General features: G+C 37.1%; 1 protein-coding gene across 4 annotated transcripts in view; it reads right to left on the bottom strand.

The window, feature by feature from the left end:
• Lingo2 (leucine rich repeat and Ig domain containing 2) overlaps window positions 1-19266 on the bottom strand; it is a 1171857-nt gene that overhangs the window by 411895 nt on the left and 740696 nt on the right. For all 4 annotated transcript variants that reach the window (XM_028878475.2, XM_028878483.2, XM_028878480.2 and 1 more), the window contains one exon: window positions 4813-4845. The gene's annotated coding sequence lies outside the window, so the exon portion shown is untranslated. The remainder of the gene's footprint in view (window positions 1-4812; window positions 4846-19266) is intronic.

Consider the following 19266-nt stretch of genomic DNA (forward strand, 5'->3'; position numbering starts at 1 on the left):
TCAAAGAAACTTCTTATGGAGTTTACTTTCTTTGTGGCAAGTTAGTCACTGGGCAAGAAAGTGCCCTTGCCTCGACTGCTCCTTATATGCTATCCAAATGGACAAGCAGGACACAAAAGAAAGAACTGTCAAACCTTGCCAAGACAAGGTAGGAAGGTCTTTTAGAAAATTCTGCTTCATAGATGAGTATGTCAGATATGCTAAACGATAGACCTGTAGGCCAAAGATGGATGCCCCAATGTTGCAGATGAACCTTGGGTGACTGTCCAAGCAGCCAGCTGTTTTTGTCATTTTTCACATTTCTTGGAAGTCACTTGTTTGCACTTCCTGCTTACTCAGTAAATATTATTCCCTTCTCAGGTCTCTGAGGGAGTTGAAGACTAGATAGTTAAAGTTTTCCTTGTTAACAAATTCAGAAAAGAAACTCACTAAAGATGTTTAAAGTGTATAAATTTGAAAGGCATCAAAAGGTAGTTTTCAGTTGTTTATACAAGTTAGGATAGAAAGTGAATTAGGTACAACACTTTGGACTCACCAAAATAGGATAAATAATGAACTATTTTCTCTGAATGTGTCAAAAGTTCATGGACTAGAAATTGTTAATGTAATTCTTGACTGTATATATTGTATATACTTATTGTACTTACTGTATATAGTTTTTCTTATATTAGTTATAATTTTATTATTTTAGACAAAAAAGGGGAAATGTGGTGATATATTATGTACTCTAATAAAATTTGTGTGAAGATCAGAGAACAGAACAAGCCACTAGATTAAACCTAGATGCCAGGGAGTAGTGGCACACACCTTTAATCCTAGCACTCAGGAGGCAGAGATCCATTTGGATCTCTGTGAGTTCAAAGCCACCCTGGATTACATGAGATTGATTCAGTCTAGAAAAGAAACAGAGCCAGGTAATGATGACACACGCCTTTAATCCCAGCACTAAGAAGGAAGTGATGACTGGGTGGAGAAAGGTATATAAAGCATGAGGGGAGAGGAGCAGAAGCCTTTTCAGTCTGAGGAGTCCTAGAGGTAAGACATGGCAGTGTCTTGTTTCCTTTTCTCTCTGATCTTTCAGCATTTACCCTAATATCTGGTTCCAGGATTTTTCTTATAAAACCCTTAAGAATTCACATTTCAGCCGGGCAGCAGTGGCGTATGCCTTTAATCCCAGAACTTGGGAGGCAGAGCCAGGTGAATCTCTGTGAGTTCGAGGCCAGTCTGGTCTACAGAGTGAGATCCAGGACAGAAATCCTGTCTTGAAACTCCCCCCCACTACACTCCCCCGCAAAAAAAGATTTTGTGTTACATCCTGCAAAATTATTATCATCTTGGTAGTTAGTAAAAACAAATGAATATTTTGTATAGTTTTAGAGACTGGAAATCCCCAGGTTATGGGGCAGGCTACCACGTGTATAAACAAGGTCTCCTTTTTCCACATATGGCAGGGAAACTATTTTGCAAAGTCACTATCCCTGTTCATGAGCAGTTCTGCCTTGTCTTCCCAAAGGGTTCCAATTCCTACTACTTTTGCTTTGGAGAGCTGTACTTCAGCATATGAACTGGGAGTATAAACCATCAGACCAAATCACCTTGTCATTCACAGCTGTGCTACACTCTTATCAAATGTGCTTATAGAAAGATAGCTTTGGATTTTGTTGTTTATTAAGCAGTGCAATGTTACTCATGAAGGGGCACTGTTTACCATGTGAGAAAAGCCACGAGGTACAACAAAACCCACTATAAGAGTTTATTAAGAGAAGGGAACAGAAGGGGCTGCTTAGGCCTATTGAAAGATCATGCAGGAAGAGAGAGGATGGATAGATGGAACCCGCTTTTTTATAATTTAATTTTTATATTTACATGTAAATAAGTTATAAAATATAAACACAATAATCGACCTTATAAGAAAAACAAGTCCCTTCTTTTTTTCTTTTCTCTTTTATTACAATACTGCTACTAAAATTCCTGTGTATATCGTTTTTTATTTTATAATTAATTTAATTTTACATATCAGCCGCGGGAGGAGGGAGGACAGGGGAATCCGTGGAACCCACTTTTTATAGGTTCCCCCTGTACATGTGCATATGGGTTTAAGTAGCTACACCACATGTGCACATAGATTGCATGATTACTCTCCTCACAAATTACATGATCACACAGTGCATGGATTATGTAGGATGTAGGACATAAGGCCCTGGGATGACTAAGCCTTTAGCTTGGCTACTGGACAGTGTATGTGTGGTCATGCAGCTAGGGGAATGGTTAGGAATTCTAAAAGATTTCCCATCTCAAGTGTCCAGTTAGGAATTTTTAGTATTACCTTCTTTCATTTGAGTTACTGAGCACTTAATGCTTTTGATTATAAGAGGTTATAGGCTCATGTTTTTCATTATCTATAAGGGGTAGTCTGTCTCCACAGAAAATCTAATCTTGATGCATTTTCATGTTCATGATCAGTGTTCGTTTGTATGAAATATATGGAAGCTCTTGAAGCTGGCCGATCTCCTTTCCTAACCCAATTGTGGCATTCCACTTGCTTCACTAAGGTAGAGTGAACAAAAGGGAAACTTGGCACTTAAATTCTTGTTTTTGTTCCTATTGTGAGGGCCCCTTAGTAAAGGGCGGCTGGTCCAAGGTCTTTCGATGTCGTTGAGCTAGTTTGACCCATTTCAACCAAGGGATGTCGTTGAGCTAGTTTGACCCATTTCAACCAAGAGATGTCGTTGAGCTAGTTTGACCCATTTCAACCAAGGGATGTCATTGAGCTAGTTTGACCCATTTCAACCAAGGGATGTCATTGAGCTAGTTTGACCCATTTCAACCAAGGGAGTATTGCTTTCATAACCTATGTTGGTACACAAAGACAAGACATACACCCAGATTCCTACATACCTCACAAAGAGGAATGAGTATTTATTTTTCTTCCTTAATATTCACTCTCCTGTTGCATCCTCAGACTTCTTATTCCTTTACTTTGTTAGCTAGAGAAGAATGACTCTCAACATCTACTAGCATTCATCTGTATTCTACCAATCTGCAGTCTACTTGCTACTTGTCTGTTCTCACATCACTAGGAAAGAGGGATGTCACCACACACACACACACACACACAGCCACAGCCATGCTGGTTTCAGACTGAGACTGAAAACCTGGAACCCAGTTTTTTTCCTTCTGTTTCCCTATACCTTGGTGTTACCTTTTCTTTCTTTAGCAAAAACCAAACTGTTTATTTCTTCCACCTTCGTCACAGTCACCAAAGTTTTCTATCAAGAAAGCAACACATTTGCAATGTCCATAACAAGGTATCATAATTTAATGGACAGCCCCAAGTTATTTACATTTTTATATGGAACACATACATTATCACATAAGGAATGCATCTCTGCAGGTGAAACATGATAGATTGGGACCAGGAGAGAAGTTCCCTTTAGACCGTGAACTTGCTGCCTGCTCACAGTGCAGTCTGAACTGCAGATGTAACACAGCAAAATAATGAGTGGGGACTGTCACTCACTGCATTCCTAAAACATGATGCAATGATTCGTAAATATATTGTCTCTCTTGATTCATAAAAATCTTTTATGCTTTTTGTTTCTCAACTGAGGAAATCAGGGCTTGCAGGTACTAAACTGGTCGAAGACACATAAACAGTACAGTAGCAAATTGACTTCAAATCCAAGCACTTTGTGTTTGGACCCCCAACTCTCAGCCACTGGTTACTGCCTTTCAGTACTGCAACTAGGCATATTGATGGCTGAGGTGACGTTTTATTAAATTAAATAGACGAGCAGACTGATATGGGAGTCCCTTCTTAATCCTGACAGTTCTTAGTGAAAGCCCCTCTGATGGCAGAATTTCTGCTGAGTATTCCAAGATGTTATGTGTGAAGGAGTAATGAAATCTATAAATGCTTTAATGTTTGCTCAAATAAAGTAATAGCAAAATCCCTTAATTAAAACAGCACTGTACCTCTCCACTTAAAATTAGCTTAACAACTACTTTAGTATTAGTCTCCATTTACGATTGCTTAATAGATAATTTTCAGTGTCTGCCTCCCATAGAGACTGTTCAATGTACTGCTACCATTCTTACATATAAAGATGTATTTATGTTATACATGTATATATTAGAATTTTATATAAGTATATTTAGTATTTTCAATTACTAAATTATCCTGATATACCAACACACATACACAATACCGAAAAATAACACAAAGATAGATATTAGATATGTATAAAATAATTTCCTTATTATCATACTAAGGAGTTTAAACTATCTGAGAGTAGACATTTGAACACAGCTGAACAATGTTGAGGAAATTCTACTTACTTGTCAGCTATAGCAAGTTAAATCAAGGATCTATGATAATAGGTGACAGTTTATTGTTCGAGTTATCAGGCAATGTTAGAATAGGGAGGATATTGTTAATTTGGTGAAGGCCAAATAAAGTCTGGATTGAAGGAAATAATGTGGCATGTTTTTTTGCATACAATGTGCATTCAATAAATGTCATTGATAAATACATATAAAAGATGGACAAATAAAGACAACTGGATGAATGGAATGAAAAATGCTAAATACATTTCTATCTATACAATATTGCCAAATTTTGATTCAAAGCTAATATATTAGATTATAGTGTTGTTCTATGGTAAACTTATGTTTTAATTTCTATGCAGTAGTGGAGAAGATGAAAACATTGTATTCTCTGTTATCTGTGAAAAGTTGAGGGTATTTCAACTTTGTCACTTTTGTGCTTTGTTTTATACTAATGTGTGTTCAGGCATAATGAAAAGTACCAACCTTGAAAGCTGCATTTTGCTTCTTTTACTTCATCTAAAAATGAAAAAGAAAAGACAAATATTAAAGTTAGAGACAATTGTAGCAATAGAGAAACTAAAATGGGCATCTTTTAAAAAAATTAATAAAGTTTCACCATTTCACTTAGGACAAAAAACAAATATTTAACTGTGGGGAGAAAACACCTGATAAAGCTTTCCTCTCTAATAATGTGCCTTTGCTATTTTGGTAGTTTACTTCTGTAAAATTTCTTGGTAGCATAGCAATTATGGGGATGTTTAACAAAATTATATAAAAGGAAAAATTATACAGGCAATGCTTAGTCAACTCATGTGAATGTGCCATCATGATATAGTTTCTCCATAAATCTGGGCAAGACAATTTTCGGAGGACATTACAATATACTCTCCTCCTGCATGCTGATCAGAACATAGCTTTCACATCGTTCTCTCTTCACTCCCCTAGGAAACTGTTCTCCCTTATAGACCAAGTGATTATTGTGTTGTTTATAATAACTTTTCTACATTCCTTATGGAAATTGTAATTATGATGCTGAATATTCAAACTGCAAGCCACTTTTCTCAGGGAACTTGTAATTATGATAATGTAGTATTTACTCAACCAATGTTTTCAAGTCATTGTTCTCTTTGAGGCATGGGAGGGGAGAGGAAAACACTGACATAAAGCATCCCTTTGGGATCTCAGACATGTCTTCAGGCAAGGAGGAATAGCTGTTATTTGCAACGTGTCACTATCAGGCTTACATTTGTTACATATGCAGCATACATACATTTTGTAGGGAAATATCTAAATTACATAGGTTTCTCACTTACTCACACAACCAATCCATGAAGTAAGTAGTATCCTGATTTTATAAACAAAAGACTTGAGCCTTTTGTTCAGCACCATGATCTGAAGGTTTACAGAGTGAGTGTCTGATACATACATGCATATGACATCACCTTACTAGTGTCCAAAATTAGCTTTTACATATTTTGTTTACATAATCACTTATTTTGCATACAAATAATTTTGTAGAATAGATGTCAATACTTAAGTTTATCCTAATAGATATAGAAATGAGTTCTGCCCTCATGATAAGAGTATTTGTGCAGGAAATGTTTATAGAATGCACATTTTTGTAACAAGAAATAGATTTTTTTAAAGTATGCATATCAGAACCACAGACAACTAAATGTTCAAATTACAAATTTTCAGAATGAAGATACAAAGCATATGGTCCAAGGCCAGTTAGCAGGAGCCTCACTCAGTAGGGCAGGCAGCATGTGGTTTTAGCTGCAGGAAGGATTCAAGCCACACCCTTTTTATTAATAAGCATAGATCGTACCTACTATGCAAAAATCCTTTATGAACAGTTTAAATCTTACAGCTGCAATACATGTGATTTTATTTTAATTCAATAAATTAAGCTCAGCAATTTTATTTGCTCAAATTTGTCAATCCGTCATGTGTTCTTTTATAACTTGGCACATTGACCAGATTTAACTAAAAAACAAACAACAAACTAAAGTAAGATTAAAAGGAAACTAGGAAACTAGGGGACACAAAATAAGAAATAAAATATACAAGAATGAAATACATAAATTAGTGTGTTTTCAGAAATCATTCTTGCTTCTTTCTTACATCATGCATAGCGTTAGAGCTTCCAAGATTATTCATTATCTCAGTTTTATTATAATTCAAATATCTCTTCAAGAAGTTCCATCTGTCTCCCAAATCATTTATTTTTAACCTTTTAACATGTCTTCTCCATTCCTCAGTAGCTCTCATCTGTTCCATGGGGACCATTTAATAATTTGCTCCTGATTTCTCACACATGAAAAAGTAGATGAGTGATCCAATTTGACAGCCACAGGAAGCAATATTGATCCTCAATTTTAGCATGATCCTTCAGAGCCACCAACCAGCCATTTATCTGATTATTATTTCAATCACTTTCAACTGAGAAAGGGAAGTAACTACATTTGTCTAGACCCAAAACAAATTCCCTAAGACAGTTTGTGAGCTTGTTTTAGACAAGGTCTTGAACTCCCTCTTTTAACCAAGGCTGGCCTTGAACTAATGATCCCCCAATATCAGCCTCTGGAGAGAGGTAATGCTGCTATTTGCTACCGTGCCTGGTTGGCATTCAGCCTTGTACTATAGTCTACAAGTTTATGACATCAATACACAAAGGTGCATAATGTCACTGAAAGCAAATGGAATTTTTGAACTGAGGTATAGCAGTGGCTACATAATCATGTGATATACTCAGCTCAGTATGAATGGTATAAACCAGAGGATGATGTCTCAGTAAAGCAACAGAACAGCTTTATAAATGTATAATTGAAGGTGGAAATATGACTAAATGTTGAAGCACTTGCCTATGTGTAAGAGATCCTTGGTTTAATCTCTACCCCTCCCAAACAATGGCACAGATGAAGTGTCTCACAATTGTGAGATACTACCCTAACGATGTATTTAAATACTTTACATCAATGACTGTTTCGCCTCCCTCTCCCCATCTCCTACTTCTTCAAAGGATAGATTATGTGGATCCGGGAATGACGGTGGGGGAATCTGAGTAGTCAACATAGCATTATGCCTCTTGGCTAAGCAAGGAACTGGTTTCCCATTTTTACAAACTGGGCTTTGTGCCCCCAGCTACCTTTGTTTGCAAAGGGAAAATACTCCCACGTGGGACATAATAGGATGCTCAATAATCACTAAGATATGTCTGATTTTAAAGAACAACAACAACTATTTGTATATCTATGGCAAACAGCTGAGAGCAGAGGGAGAAGCTGCTAAACCATCAGGGGGGAAAATGGGGCTATATCCACAAAGGATAATTCGCCTCTGTTTCTTAACCTTTCCCTGCTTATTTTTAATAGGATATAGCAAAATGCAATAGTCCGTGTAAGTAATGGTGAGAAGGGTTTCAGAGTTTTAGCAGGTGTCACTTCACAAGGTGAACCACCAAAGTCAGTGGAGGTGCTGGCTGAACACAATGAATTCTAGCATGGACAGTAGAAGAAAAAAGACAATCAGGCAGTGACAGGAATAAGGTGTGGTCTTGAGACTATCCCAGAGATAGAGACTGCTTCCTAGTAATTTTCCTTATGGGTAGGCACAGGATGAGATCCCAGCACGAGAGAAGTGAACACTCATTCCTATCCCTAACCCAGACCTATCTCCAATAGACAACTACTTGCAAATGAAGAATTAGTTTTCTCCTAGAGAATCTCAATGCAGAGCAATAAATGGCGAGCACAAAATGAACTTAATGGCACCTTTGTAGGCTCTTTGTCTCACAAGGCTTTACCAGGGCATTCTTTTTGTTGTTGTTGTTCTTTTATCCTTACAGGTCTTTTGCATATATATTATGGCTTCCAGTTTTGTGTTTTTGTGGGATTCCTCAGTGTGCAAATGTATGTGTATCTCCGCTTCTGCATGTTTCTTGTGCATTTTCTATGGCTTCTTTTCTGTTTGTTTATTTTGTCTTATTCAAATGTTTTGTTTTATTAATATTGATTAGATTCCTGTTTATTTTCTAGTGGAAGACAAGAAGTGTGTGGCTGTGCACGGGGCGGGGGGGCGGGGCGGGGGGGCAGTATATGAGGAGGACCTCAGGGAAGCTTGGGAAGAAGAGATTTAATCAGAATATATTGTATTAAAAATCTATTTTCAATAGAAGAAAAATAAGAATTCAAAAAAGAAAAGATAAAGATTGTCTTCCTCATTGTGGTGTCCTTGGGAAAGGTATCCTTCAAGAAAGGTGGCCTTTAAAGATTTGGTTTTGGTTCTTGTCAGATATTACACACAGACACAAAGCCTGCAGATGCTGTAGGGTGTCATTCTGCTCTTCTTGAGACCAAGACTCATGTCATCAGCTGCCTGAGGGATTGAATGGTGGATGCTCAAGTCTGGCTTCTTCTCCCTGGCTGTTTTTCCTTCTGCCAGAGGAAGTGAATGGTGATCGAGGTTTTTCTCCTCCTAATGACAGCTCCCATCTTACTACTTCCCCTTTGTGTGATTTGGGACAACTACAAGTACACAGATCCTGAGTGCATAGCACAGTAAACTGCCTGCAACATTATTTCTACTTCAGAGATTGTGAGGGAAATTTATCTAAGTCAAGATTACAGATTTCAGGAGACACAGATCTAAGAGTGGAATATGGCTGTGTGTGGCTCCAAAGACCATATACTTCCCATCGTAGCTCCCCATATCCCTTTTTTCAAAATATATTTCAATATATTTTTCAAAAAGCTTAAACTAGTTTGCAATGCATTTTATCTATGCAGTAGGCATAGATAATGATGATATACTTAAGTCAGTAAATAAAAAGACATTACTCAATGCTATGTAATATTGGCAAGTATGTTGTTGGAAGATCAATCTAATTTAATATAACTATTATATAAGAGGCATTTACTGAGATAAATTAGTAAATACATAACTATACTAATTTGTAATAGCTTATTAAAACAATGTATATATAAACTTATACATATAAGTACGCATGTATGAATATATATACACATGTCTTCCAAAATATATCTCAAGACTAATGGCAAGATTATGATGAACAAAATTCCTAATTATACTAGCTTGTTTTAAAAAGCCATATGATGACTTTTACTAGCTTAATTTCCTGGTACAAAAAGATTCAAGACTTCTGTGTTTCAGAAACTTAGCAGATTAGTTATGGGACAAGGGCTTACATTTTATGCTATAAATGCAAGGATTTTATCAGGCATGAAATTTAGTCAGAACAGTTTATGGCTCAGTAAAACATTACTTGAGGCAGCCTTTACAATCAGAACACAGAGGTTACCTAATTCTAATGCACTTTTCAGAAAGTATGGGTAGGATTTTATAACCACTGAACAATACTTCACTCAGTTCTTTAATAAATTCTCCATTCCTTTATTTTATCCATCAACTCTAATTGCATGTAAAATTATTATGATTTTTCTGTTGAAGTATGTATGGCACCAAAGGCTCACTCATGTGAGTCCACCACTACTATGGACTCAGGAGAGCTTAAACATAAAAACACATCCAAAACATTACATTAAACTCCTCTAAGGAAAACAACATAAGGAAATCCTAAGAGATGTACTGGAAGTGAATGTATGCAATGGGCATTAGTTGTACATGGAGGGAGGGCTTGCTACCTTTGGGGCTATCACTGTCTCAAGCTATGGACAAAATAATGTTTATACTGTTTTAATGGGAAATGTTTTGAGGATTTCTCAGACCAGAGGGACTTGAGAGGTAGCAGCTGTGGTTACTGACATGGCCTCTCCATGGAAGCTGCATGCCAAGTCTATGCTGTATCACATACTCTTCTTCAGAAGGAAGGAGCTAATGAAGGACTTCTCATTGAGAAGTAATAGGTTTGGCTCATCACACTCCACTGAGTCAGCTTTGAATTGAACATGGCATCTTACCTCCATAAACATCCTTAGACTATTGTTTACCTAATAATTGATAAGACTACAGAAATGTATAAAGCCAGACTCTAATTTTACTCCAGAAATATTTGCTTATTAAATAGATTCACTTCATGTAAACCTATAAACTTCAGAATGATAGGAAAAGATACTTATATCCATTCATTATTATTAAGCTGGGGGGTGTCTTTGTTAGGGCTTCTATTGCTGTGAAGAGACACCATGACCACGGCAACTCTTATAAAGGAAAAACATGTAATTGGATGTCATATGCTTCAGAGGTTCAGTCCATTATCATCATGGTGGGAAATGGCAGCTCGCAGGTGGAAGTGAGGCTATGAAGGAAGAAGAGATATGTCTGGAAAGTTGAGAAAAGACATATCATGGACAGTATTACAGTATTCTGACAAACCTATTATAATATTTTCCAGGTTATTTTGTAGTCAGAAAGAAGTTGAAAGATCTTTCAAAAATCTATTAAAAGTTGAAATTTTATTAAAAAGTGATTACACAAAAACAAAGTGATGTTTTGGGAATGTTAATAACAGTGCGTAGCATGGATTGCTCACAGAAGACAGAGGCTGTGTCTGGATCCCAGTGGTGGCAATATGGTCTTACAGGAGATGATGTATGAACATGTGTACTACAGCTCATATTGCAAAAGACACATGCAGTCTTTTACCAAAATAGTTATTTCCTGGGGAGTACCTCTTTTCTGCCAGAAATCTTTGTATTTCTAACATCCTGTTTTTATGTTAATATAACTACACATTACATATAGCACATCAGACTGGAGACATTACAGGATAATGAGGAAGACTGGATTCAGAGAAACCTGAGTAGATTATAGCAATCGTATTTCTCTCTTTCTTTCTCTCTTTCTTTCTTTCTTTCTTTCTTTCTTTCTTTCTTTCTTTCTTTCTTTCTTTCTTTCTTTTTTTTTTTTTTTTTGAGACAGGGTTTCTCTGTGTAACAGCCCTGGCTGTCCTGGAACTTGCTTTGTAGACCAGGCTGGCCTTGAACTCACAGAGATCCACCTGCCTCTGCCTCCCAAGTGCTGGGATTAAAGGCATGCACCACCACGCCCAGCACCCCTATTTTTTAATAGAGAAAACATAGGTAAGTTTCTGAAATCATTTGAGTGAACCCCATTTCATAGACAAGGAAACTGAGTCAATGATCACTTACCTTAAAATTTATTTTGAGAATTAGTGAAATTTCATTTCATAGTTCATAGTTTTCTGACTTTCTCAATTCACTAAATTCACCAACGGTTATACCCAAATTATAGAAGCATTATCAGAACATCTGAGACATCTAAAATTTATTGTTAAGGATATTTTCACATGGAAGCATTCATGAGAAACATTTATTAAATATGTCTTTGTGAAAGAATTACACTGATAATTATCATCATTAAATGAGATTAGCTAAACAACTACAACACATTATGGGCTATTAATATGTACTCATTTATATTAAGGACGGAAATAATACCCACAGACAGAATGAACCAAACACCAATGAAACATACTTCATATTTCCTATTTGAATGTAAGCAATAATTGCAGCAAGGACTTTAGTCTCCATGAACATTCATTCACATATTATCTTCAATATTTAATTCCATCTGAGTGATTGTATAATTTAGTCCTGTAGACCATGTGGTACATGTCAGGTGAAGCAGCAAAACATAGTAGTTAGCAATGCATGCTTTGCTTTTAGATAGCCTTGACATGACTCTTCAAATTATTATAAAATATTTGCCAAATTATGTGACTTCTGTGCCTCAGTTTCCTAATCTGTAAAATGGACAGAGCAAAGAATAAGGTCTAACCACTGGGCTATAGCAAGCCTCTAATGAAACACTCTAGCTAAATTGCTGGTACACTGGTATCACTAAATCAATACTGTCACAGTATTTCACACTTTGTGTGGATTTACAACACATAATATATACCTGGCAACTTGCAGCAAAAAGAGTAAGGAATTGTCTCTCCACTCCATGATCAGGCTGGTGCTTCTCAATCTCCATCTATAGTCAAGTGCTCTGGTTCCAAATCCTCACATCAGATGTTGTCATTTGTTTCTTGCTTAGCATAGAGATTGTTCAGCTTAGCATCTGCTCACGGCCCTTCACTGGTAGCTTCTGCTGGAATTCCAAAGAGCACTGTACTTCATTTCTCTCGTGAAATACAATAGACCTTCAACCTCTTTTGTTCACAAGATACTAGATTTCTGCATCTTATTTTCTATACCAGTCTTCTACTCAAATGTTTTCTTTTCTTTATTATCTTGCACAGAAGACTTAGGAAAGGGAATTTGTGGGCTCAGTGAAAGGAGGTCACTTGTTTAAGGACAACCTACTCATTTAAGGAAGTAGAGATTGAGAAGCCCAGTGGATTCTGGAATAAGAACTCACTGTTTAGGTGACCTGGAAAGGAAGCATTCCACACACAGAAATTTTCACTCCATGAAACTATAAATGTACATGAATATGGAAGTACTTGTCATCTCCATGGCTCAACTATGAAATTAATGTTGAATGTTGACTCGTGTTAATGACACTTGGCAATGTAATTCTCTGTAGGAACATCTGTACAATATTTCAGATAATCCCAGGGGTGCTTGGAGAGAGGGAGAAAGTCAAGCAGAGAGAACTGTATGAAATTAATTAAACAGACACTTTAATGTAAGGAAGCTGCGTGCTGGAAAGCACATCTGTTTTGCATATGCATTGCCCCTCACCTGCACTGTTCAGGTTTGTCTAGCAATCTCAGGTTTAAAGGGAATTTGGGGCAGAGCAACATGTAAATTTATGCAGATTCAAAAAAATAAGTTATAAAATGTGAGGCCAGTATGATAGCCATAAAAACTTGTCCTTACTTTCATATTTTCTAAAATAGAATAGTATATAAACAACAGATTTATATTCATAAATATTACATTGTAATAAAATTACTATACTATTAGCTTATATTTTGCTTAAATTATTTCAAATGATTTGAAAATTGTATGTAAATTATTAATCATTTTAAATAGTGTCGCTCACATATCCACCACTCAGAACAAAAGCTAAGAAACGGACACATGAAGTCCTTTGTCTGATCTCCAGGGTAGTTATCATTCTGGACTCCACATTTATCCTCTTTTTTTTTTTTGAATGCTACATACAGTCACCTTCCTGAATCAAGTTTAAGCTTTAAAAATATAATCACATGATAAGTAACTATTTGGGCCATCTTTCAGTTAATATTTTATTGTAGACAATGGCATGTTTTAATTTTATTTCAATTTTATCTTTATTTTAAGAAATTACCTTCTTTCTTTTTTTTTTTTATAGTTTTCCTTAGTTTTTTTTTTTTTTTATTTTAAGTAAATTTATTTTACAACATCGTTTAGTTCAACATAATAGCCACAGATTCCCTGTTCTCCACTCTCGCCCCCTCCCCTCCCCCCATCCCACCCCCCATTCCCACCTCCTCCAGATCAAGTCTCCCTGAGGACCTGGATCGACCTGGTAGACTCAGTCCAGCAGGACCAGTCCCCCCTCCCAGACCGAGCCAAGTGTCCCTGCATATGTCCCAGGATTCAAACAGCAACTCATGCAACAAGCCAGGACCCGCACCAACACACGGCTGCCTCCCAAACAGATCAAGCAAATGACTGTCTCACCCGTTCAGGGGCCTGATGCAGTTGGGGGCCCCTCAGCCTTTGGTTCATAGATCCTGTGCTTCCATTCGTTTGGCTATTTGTCCCTGTGCTTTATCCAACCCTGGCTTCAACAATTCTCGCTCATATAAACCCTCTTCTTTCTCACTAATTAGACTCCCAGTGCTCCACCAGGGCCCAGCCATGGATGTCTGCATCCAGATTCCTCAGACCTTCCTTGGATGGGGTTTATGGCACAACTAACAGGGTGTCTGGCCATCCCATCACCGGGGTAGGTCAGTTCCTGCCGTCTCTCGTCCATTGCCAGCAGTCTTTTTCTGGCGGTATCTTTGTGGATCTCCGTGGGCCTCCCTAGCTCTCTGCTTCCTCCCCTTCTCATGTGGTCTTCATTTACCATGGTCTCCTATTCGTTGTTCTCCCTCTCTTTTCTTGATCCAGCTAGGATCTCCCACTCTCTTTCCCTCGACCGTCGCTCTTCATTGTTCCCACTCATGACCAGGCTGTTCATGTAGATCTCATCCATTTCTCCATGTCTTTTTTGGGGTCCCGTTTTCCAGGTAGCCTCACTGGTGATGTGAGTAGCAGTTCAGTCATCCTTGTTCCACATCTAGTATCTTCCTATGAGTGGGTACATACCATATTTGTCTTTCTGAGTCTGGGTCACCTCACTCAGGATGATTTTTTTCTAGATCCATCCATTTGTCTGCAAACCGTATGATGTCATTGTTTTTCTCTGCTGAGTAGTATTCCATTGTGTATATGTGCCACAATTTCTTTATCCATTCTTCAGTTGAAGGGCATCTAGGTTGTTTCCAGGTTTTGGCTATTACAAACAATGCTGATATGAACATAGCTGAGCAAGTGCTCTTGTGGTATGATTGAGCATTTCTTGGGTATATGCCCAAAAGTGGTATAGCTGGATCTTGGGGGAGATTGATTCCCAGTTTTCTAAGAAAGCGCCATATTGATTTCCAAAGTGGTTGTACAAGCTTGCATTCCCACCAGCAGTGGAGGAGAGTTCCTCTAGCTCCACAACCTCTCCAGCATAAAGTGTCTTCAGTGTTTTTGATCTTAGCCATTCTGACAGGCGTAAGGTGGTATCTCAGAGTTGTTTTGATTTGCATTTCCCTGATGATTAGGGATGTTGAGCAGTTCCTTAAATGTCTTTCAGCCATTTGGGTTTCCTCTGTTGAGAATTCTCTGTTTAATTCTAAAGCCCATTTCTCAATTGGACTGTTGGTCGTTTTGATGTCTAATTTCTTGAGTTCCTTATATATTCTGGATATCAGTCCTCTGTCACCTGTGGGGTTGGTGAAGATCTTTTCCCATTCAGTAGGCTGTCGCTTTGCCTTGTTGACCGTATCCTTTGCTCTACAAAAGCTTCTCAGTTTCAGGAGGTCCCATTGATTGATTGTTTGTCTCAGTGTCTGCGCTACTGGTGTTATATTTAGGAAGTGATCTCCTATGCCAATGCGTTCAAGATTACTTCCTACTTTCACCCAGGAATTGATAAAGCTTATAAACACCTTCAGCAACATAGCAGGATACAAGATCAACTCAAAAAAATCAGTAGCCTTCCTATATACAATGGACAAAGAAGATGAGAAGGCAATTAGAGATACATCACCCTTTACAATAGCCAAAAATGACATAAAATACTTGGGGTAACACTAACCAAGCAAGTGAAGGACCTATATGACAAGAACTTTAAGTCCCTGAAAAAAGAAATTGAAGAAGATGTCAGAAAATGGAAAGATCTCCCATGCTCATGGATAGGCAGGGTTAACATAGTAAAAATGGCAATCTTACCAAAAGCAATATACAGATTCAATGCAATCCCCATCAAAATACCAACACAATTCTTCACAGACCTGGAAAGAATAATACTCAACTTCATATGGAAAAACAAAAAACCCAGAATAGCTAAAAGAAACCTGTACAATAAAACAACTTCTGGAGGCATCACAATCCCTAACTTCAAGCTCTACTATAGAGCTACAGTAATAAAAACAGCTTGGTATTGGCATAAAACCGACATGTGGACCAATGGAATCGAATTGAAGACCCTGACATTAACCCACACACCTATGGACATATAATTTTTGACAAAGAAGCCAAAAGTGTACAATGGAAAAAAGAAAGCATCTTCAACAAATGGTGCTGGCATAACTGGATATCAACGTGTAGAAGACTGCAAATAGATCCATATCTGTCACCGTGCACAAAACTTAAGTCCAAGTGGATCAAAGACCTCAACATAAATCCAGCTACTCTAAACCTACCTTCTTTCTTCTTTCCTCATTTTTCTTTTTGTTTTTTGGTGGGGGGCGGGTTTCGAGATAGAGTTTTTCTGTGTTGTTTTGGTGCCTGTCCTGGATCTCACTCTGTAGACCAGTCTGGCCTCAAATTCACAGAGATCCGCCTGGCTCTGCCTCCAGAGTGCTGGAATTAAAGGCATGCACCACCACTGCCTGGCTCCTTGTTGGTTTTAAAATAATATTTTCACTACACATTACATTATTTGAATTATTTCCAAATAAACCTCCTATCATGTTGATATTAACATTCTAGAATTTTAATTTCAGCTATGTAGGTTTGTATTTTTTCCTTTGCTCTCAGCATTTTTAAAAACAAGATTCAAGGAGATATAATATTACCTTTAAAAATTACATTTTTTACTCTCAACATTTTCTAAGATTTACCTCTTTTATCATTTAAATACTTTATTAGCTGGTCCTAGTGTGGGCACCAGTTAGTTTTAATGGTTTTCATTATTGAGATAAATATTATGCCCTTACATTCACACAATTATCTGAACATTAAATTCTAGGTCTTAAGTCTTTCATTCTCAGAAATCAGCCCTTCATTCTCTCCTTGAACACCATGCTGCTGCTTCCTCAACAGGGCTGATTCCTGTTTCTTTGATGGGATGTATTTCTCTCTGTTCTTTCTCTTTTCCTTCCATTGATACTTCTTTACTCTCTGTAGTACTCCAAGACCCCAGGATGGACAGAGCCCCCCTAGTGGAATACGTTTACAAAAAAACTAAGGTTTAAAAGATGATTTTAAAGGAAGTCTTTCTTGATTTTCTTTATCTTGGAGAGTTACTGCTTACCATGCCATTACTATGCTGTGACTGAGTACTTCATCTGAAATGACTTAAAATTCATTTGACTTGTCCAGACTAGATCCAGTCTTCTCATACTTGCTGAAATGTGGATTCACTTTCAGGTGAGGTTTGCATAGGGGAACTCACAATCAGAGGGTGCATGGGAAACTGCCTTGAGCAGCTCCATGCCTCCATTCTGAATTAAGAAGAGTAGAGAAGGCAAAATACTGTTAGTTTGCATTGTGCTTTTTTTTTTTCCAATTCTAGGTAAACAAAATTAGACTTTGTGCCAGGAAGAAGTTATGTGTAGCTTAGGGAAAATTATGAAGCAGAAGAAAATGGAGTGAACAACAGATAAATATTCAAAATATATTCTTGCCCTGGAAGTCTCAGATGTACTAAATCCTTTATGAATTGTGCTTCTTTTCATGAAAAACTAGGTATAATCATAGGCAAGTATCAGTGCATGAGCTTAATTAACATACCCTTCTTGTTAAGTGGAGCAAGGCTTATCCAGAGACTTACAAGAGGAAAAGAAAATGGACCCAGGGAGAAAGGAAGGATGGCAGTTTAGATTTGTTTAGGGAAAAGTATGTATCCCTGGAAACTGTGCAGACTTTATTTGTAGTGAAATAACACAATTCAATATATATATATATTTTTATAGAACGTCATCAATAAAATACTAGTTTAGTTCTGTGCTATCTGAGATCTTCAATGTGATAGCAACAGATAATTACCTTTGTGAGGAATAGCAACAATCAGGAATTTCCTTTCTTTCTTTCTAAGTTCCTTCCTGTCTGCCTTCCTTCCTTCCTTCCTTGCTTCTTTTCCAAACATTAGACTTTAATATTGGAAACCTAGTATCATACACATCACTGACTTAAATACCTCAGAATGGCCGAGGACCACCTGTTGGCAAAGATTTGATGAAGTATGGTACCTGTCCTACCTTCATATATTTTTGTTTAATTTTGTTATTGTTTTGGTTTTTGAGTCTCAGTCTGTAGCTCAAGCTGACCAATAACTAACAGATGTTCATCCAGCTTCAGTCTCCAAGTTTTGGAACTACAAGTATAAGCTACCATGTTTAGCTCACTCTTTCACAGGGAAAAGATAAACATACTGTTCATGAACATCAAGGGCTGTGCAACTTAACCCTGATAATCTGGCTATAAACATGACAAGGGACAGTCATCTAGCTAGCACCTATTATTGCTGCTAAAACACTATGCAGAAAGGGGTTCTATTTTATCTTCTCTCCATCCAGCTATCTATCTATCTATCTATCTATCTATCTATCTATCTATCTATCATCTATCTGTATTTCTGCATGCCTCCTTCTTTGCATGTGTATGTGTGTGGACACGTGCATTTGTGAGTGTTCCATTTTCCCTAAAACTTTGCAAATTATTTTCTACTTATAGCTATTGAAAATGTGAGACTCTGATAAATGTGCAATCCAGTGATTTATTCTAAAGACAAAGGACATATTACTGGAGTATGCTATCTCAATAAAAGGTGACTACATAGTAGAAAGAAAATTGCTATAAGGTCTTCACATAAGGAAAAGGGAACATATTAGTAGCCATTAGGAACAATTATAGATGGTCACACCAACAAAGCACACTACATCTTGTGCTATATGAGAATCTCTTTCATATTTCTTTTTGAGTGTCTGGATTTTTTGAACTACCTATGCTTGCTATATGTATTAGTGCCCACCTGTAATATAAGTATTCTGTTGGCGTTGGAAAACAGATTGCTAGTTACAATCCATTCTGGACTGAAAGGGAGACCTTGTTTAAATAAAACATGACAAAATAAAATCCTCAAAGAGGAACAAAGCAAACAACAAAAACCACCTATAAAAAGTATGGATTTCTTAGAACAAATCATGTACATGACTATGTAAAAACTCATTAACAAAATAATTGTTTTGCTTTTCATGTGGAAAGAAGTCTATCACTCAAGTATTGAGCCTGCAGAATATATAAAACCCTCAAACTTGTTCTTGCAATATGGTAATAATAATATCTGTAAACATTGTGTATGGGATAAGAAATTGAACATAATGTCCACTCTATGACACATAACCAATGTAAACACTAGAATGTTCCTATCGCCACTAATGCCCCATGATTCCTTCTCTGAAATCAGTCACTCATACTTTCCCTGAAGACTAAACTGAAAATTTAGAGATTTCTTACAACC

Source organism: Peromyscus leucopus, chromosome 2, assembly GCF_004664715.2.
Source record: "Peromyscus leucopus breed LL Stock chromosome 2, UCI_PerLeu_2.1, whole genome shotgun sequence".
NCBI lineage: Eukaryota > Metazoa > Chordata > Mammalia > Rodentia > Cricetidae > Peromyscus > Peromyscus leucopus.